At 31.9% G+C, this 5,545-nt stretch overlaps 1 long non-coding RNA gene across 1 annotated transcript in view; it reads left to right on the forward strand.

Annotated features, from left to right (window-relative positions):
• The window catches only part of LOC149131479 (uncharacterized), an 84,956-nt gene extending 84,663 nt beyond the window's left edge, over positions 1-293 (forward strand). Inside the window, exon 2 of the long non-coding RNA XR_016237819.1 lies at positions 10-293. This is a non-coding gene — a long non-coding RNA (uncharacterized LOC149131479). The remainder of the gene's footprint in view (positions 1-9) is intronic.
• Positions 294-5,545: the final 5,252 nt, after the last annotated feature.

Genomic DNA, 5,545 nt, shown 5'->3' on the forward strand with positions numbered 1-5,545 from the left:
ACCTTTCAGAGCCACCGTCCGCATTTTGCTTTTCATGAACAGTGCCATCAATGTATTCGTTTATGCTGGAAGAGATGGAGAATTTAGAAACATTTTGAAAAAAGACTTGAAGAAATTGTCTTCCTTCTGTAAATGCTGCCACGAATCGGATTTCCACTGATTATATATATATATATATATATCCGTGTGTATACGTAGTATTTGATGGTATAAGAGATGCAGAGGCATATTAGATGCACCTCAATCTCAGCAGTGTACACATTAAGGGAAAAGAGTGTCAGGGACAAAATTAGCTAACGAGACGACCAACTTGGCATATAGAGCCTGGGGAGATGTTTTGAGACCTTTTTTTTTTGTAAAGAAAAGTGTGTCTTATATGCCATCAAATATGGTATGTCTATGTCTATCTATCTATCTATCTATCTATATATATATATATATATATATATATATATATATATATAAAAACATAAATATATATATATATATGTATATATATAAACATATATATATACATATATAAACATATATATATATATATATACAGGGTTGGCCAAAAGTCTACTGACAGTAAATAAAAATCTCATAAATACTTAATATTCAATTTAATTTATTCATTCCAATTATGAAGGCAGGTTTAATAATTGAATGCTGAGAGTTAAAATTGTTGTGGGTTTTTTTCCACATTTGTCTATTAGCAAAGTCTCATCTAAAATAAATTTTTTGTTTTAATCTTGGAATGAAACGGGTTTTGATATATTGTCAGATGATTTTTGGTGAACCCTGTGTGCATAAATCAAAATGAATGGTACACTTGTGAGTGCTGTAATGAATATATTGTTTAAAATACTGATGTAACATGAAAGATTAACTCAGCAAGTTTTGTTTGACAACACTGATAACCTCGCCTGTTCCAAATTGCTCACTGGAGGTGCTGTTATACAAATACAGATGTAGCCTTTCCCCCGTTATATCTGTATTTTTGCAATATATTCATTGCAATACTCACATGTATGTTTTCTTCTTGTACCATCCATTTTGAATTACTGTGTGTGTGTGTATACTTTTGTCTTATTCTTCTCATTAGATTTAGGAGTCTCGGTGCTAGTTGTCATTGTTGATCATGATAGTCCATTGAGGTTATTTCTAGCTCTACCTTTTGAGGTTGTTTAACCCCAGGTCATCCTCAACTGAGCAGTCCTTATCAACAATAGGTTACATCTGTATTTGTATAACAGCACCTCTAGTGAGCAATTATATATACACACAGGTTTGGCCAAAAATCACCTGACAATAGGTCAAAACCCATTTCATTCTAAGATTAAAACAAAAAATTATTTTAGATGAGACTTCACTAATAAATAGACAAATGCGGGGGGAAAAAAAACAAAAACAGTGATTTTAACTCTCAGCATTGAAGTATTAAGCCTGCCTTCATAATTGGAATGAATAAATTAAATTGAATTGTCAGATAAATCTGTTTTCTACTTTACACTCTATTGTCATATATCTGAAATGGTAAACCAAAGTTATAGAGGAAGAATAGAACTTACAAAAAAAAAAAAATAAATAAAATGCTACAATAAAAAATATTTTTCTTGCTAATTCAAAAAAATAAAAAATAAAATGAAACAGAAAAGATTAAAATAAATGGAAGGAAACGGATTTACCTGACAACTGAATGTGGGTGGCCATGATGATCCCATCCTTTTATGCATCAAGGATGACATTGTTAGCAGAGATAATTCCTTAAACTTTTCCCAACCATAGTGAGGGACAAGGGTCCAGTGCAATAAGAAAATTAACAATTCTTTTGGGATCAGATTTCTAATCAATTGTCAATCGATTAAGGTTCAATACATTTTTTTCAAAATTAATTGAAACAAATTAGTGTATTTTAACAGAAATATAGTAATAAAAGTGTTTAGAGATGCCATGGAGTATATTTGTATGTAAAGTACGAAGTTCATTAACAAACTTGAGTTAGTTAATTAATTAATTAGAAAAATGAACATTAATTAATTAAAAATAAACTTTGTTTAGTTATTTTCAACAATAAATTTTGTCATTATACATTGTTATGTTCGGACTGTTGTTCTAATGGTATTGGTTGTTATAGTCACAATGTTTCGGCTGTTGTATCCTCCGGTCTCCTTCAGGTATTTGTTTATTAGGTTTATTCGGTTAGATTATCAGAATTTTAAACCAATTCCTTTATTAAATTCCAGCCAGAGTACATTGTCCTCATTTCATTATCTAAAGTACAGATGTTCTCTCTAGTTATTTTCCTGCTTGTAATGCTTTGTGATCATTTGGTTTGTGTGTGTGTGTGTGTGTGTGTGTCGTGTGATCAACCAGGCTATCAGATGTTATACATTGCTGGTCACAGTGTGCTTTGCATCATTTTAGCTTTTGAATGATGCTACCCAGTTAGACAGGCAAGCAGGCCAACATTGCCCTTGATTGGAGGGCTAATCCGTAGCAGGGTTACCCATCTGTAGGTGTGTGGACTGGAACAATGTGAAATGAAGTGCTTATCTCAAGTATACAACATGAAGACGGTCTCGGAACCAAAACCACAGTGGTGAGATTGAGAGTGCAACACGCCGAACCATTAACTAGGTCCTGTATCTTCACACATAAATGTATGTGTGTGTGTATTATTATTATTATTATTGCCATAATCCTTTCTACTATAGGCACAAGGCCTGGATTTTGTGAGGAGGTGGATAGTCAATCACATCAACCCCAGTATTCAAACTGGTACTTGATTTATTGACCCCGAAAAAGATGAAAAGCAAAGATGACCTCGGCGAAATCTGAACTCAAAACATAGCAGCAGATGAAATACCGTTAAGCATTTCGCCCAGTGTGCTAACGATTCTGCCAGCTCACCACCTTATATAATAATAATAATAATAATATGTACATACACATACATACTTGCACATCCTGGTTCAAGAGGAATGCGCAGAAGGCATTACAAATAAGAGAATATTCTTGGTATGGAATGAAAAGAATCTACCTTGGTTGGGTCTAGTAAAGATAATAAAAGAATGGCTTAAGATTCTGAAAATCGGTACTAAATATGATAGGCACCTGAAGATGGCTGGAGAGTACAACAGCTGAAATATTATGACTATATAACAAACAAGATGAGGACACCAATCCGAATATATCAACATACAACAAAGACAATAATTCCACATACCTGAGAAATTTGGAACAGAATAAAACTTATGTTAATTTATGTTAATTAATTCATAAAGGAAAGAAATCAACAAAGACACAATTATGAACAAAAATAGAAATCTTTATTATGCAATACACATGATCTAATTAACATTTCATTGACTCAAAATATATGAAGTAAATATTCACAGTATTGCAACACGCTTAAAATTGACTAGTATGCAAAAAGTGAAAGGTGGGAGGAGGAGGAGGAGGAGGAGACAGTATTAGGTCTGTTATTGAGAGACATAATAGCAATTTTCGAATAAATTAATTTATGTACACACAATTTTACGTTATTATTATTATTTTTTTGGTGTATTTTCTTTTTGTTTTTTTGATGGGGAGATTAAATTTCTAATAATACTAGGCAGGAAAATGGGGAGGGAGGAGGAAAAGAGGAGATAGGTGAGGTGAGGTGAGGAGATGGGTTTTTTTTTTGACAAGGGGGAGGTTAAATTTGTTAATGTTCTTGAAATTAAAATTGAATAAATGAAGGTTACAGGCAGTTATATATATATATATATATATATATATATGTACAGCTAGAATTAGGACTTGGTTTGTTTGGCAAGTGAAGTACAAAGGAATTGAAAATTTCACCCCAAAAGTAAAAAATAGCAAAGTCAATAGATAGATAGGTATAGATATAAAAAAAAAAAAAAAAAAAAATTAAAAAAAGGGGAAAAAATAAACAGCAGGTTTGTGTCAGTCAATAAATAATGTTAATTTCTTTTTTTTAAATTCCAGTGTTAGTTAATATTTAAATTTAAAAGATAAAAATATCTAAGAAGATATTTCAAAGTGTTACAAATAAATAAATTTGGAAAGAAAAATGGAAAAATGGAAAAATGGAAAAAAAAAAAAAAAAAAAAAAAAAAAAAAATCCCAGAAAACTCAACAAAAACAAACCAAAAAAATCCCCCCAACAAATGAAGAACGAAGAAAAAAAAATGTTTGAAGGAAAAGAAACACAAAAATAAGAAACAGAAAAACAAAAAAAAATATATCCCCACCCAGCCAGAAATATTTCTATAATACATACAACAAAGATTATTACACAGCAAAAAATCATGGATGATTGATGAGAATATATTGCAAAGGTACTTAGCAGTTTTCACCAAGTAGAATAGAATAGAAATAAAACATTGCACGAAGACTTGCATTGGTACCGTCTGTCTGTTAATTAAAGGTATCTTACCAAAATGTCTCTTGTTAAGCCTGCAGTCGTTTAATTCTGCTTAATAAATTACATCTGTCGTAGAGTCAGTTCTTCTACAACCATTCTCTCTCTATCTCTTTATTGCTGTCTGATTCTCTCTCTCTCTCTCTCTAAATGATTCCAAAATAAATGATTCCAACAGCAGAAGAGACAAAAACAAAATGTTGTGAATTAATTCATCAGTTTGTTGTTGTTACTTTTTTAACCCTAGGTCAACCCTGATCAAGCAGTTGCATGATCAAAGATATTCGAGTCATGACCATCCAATGTTTGTCCTCTGGACAGGAAATCAAGACGCATTTTATCTAATACAGTGTTTCTTAGATAGGGTTTTTATAAGGACTAAGGAAAAAACAAGCAAATTTACCATATTTAATCATTTTAATATCAATCTGCCTGAGACTGTTCCTGATTCTATGATATACAAGCCTCCATTTGAAGTTATATCAATTAAAACCTTTTTCCATCAAGATTTTATGTTAATTTTTGTCCCAAACACCAAATTAATTATGAAAAAGTTAAGTTACTAAATTCTTCATTATTTTCAAAATTAATTGAATCTGAGATTGTTTCAACAGAAATATGGAAACAAAAGAGTTAAGAAGTTGTTAAGAGAATACTTCTCCACCTTTTATAGAATAGCAATTATTTGGACTAGACTTTCTGGTTCCCTGCCTGCTATCTTAGAAGCCTTTTGGCCCTTTCAGTACCAATCTGCATGAAACTGCCCTGATTCTAGGATACAAACTTCCTGATTATAAAATTTAATTAGCCCTACACCATAATGAAGAATAAAGAAGACCCAGGTGGGGGCATAAATCTATTTTGTTTATATTTTTTATTACTGCAGAGCAGAAGGAGGAGCTAAAAATTTCACTCATTTCTTTTAAGTGCTGATGGAGATGGGGATATTTGTTTGGAAATCAGATTTCTTGATCTAAGACAGTGGATTGTGATTTGAGGAAGATTTGACCGCTTTTTCTAAATGGTTCAGCAACCACCAAGAAGCTTCCATCGGCTACGACAATGATCGTCCCAGTTGATCTGTTCAAAGGAACAGCCTGCTCATGAAATTAACATGAGCACTCTAGA

This window comes from Octopus bimaculoides, chromosome 21 (assembly GCF_046866305.1).
Source record: "Octopus bimaculoides isolate indiv1 chromosome 21, ASM4686630v1, whole genome shotgun sequence".
NCBI lineage: Eukaryota > Metazoa > Mollusca > Cephalopoda > Octopoda > Octopodidae > Octopus > Octopus bimaculoides.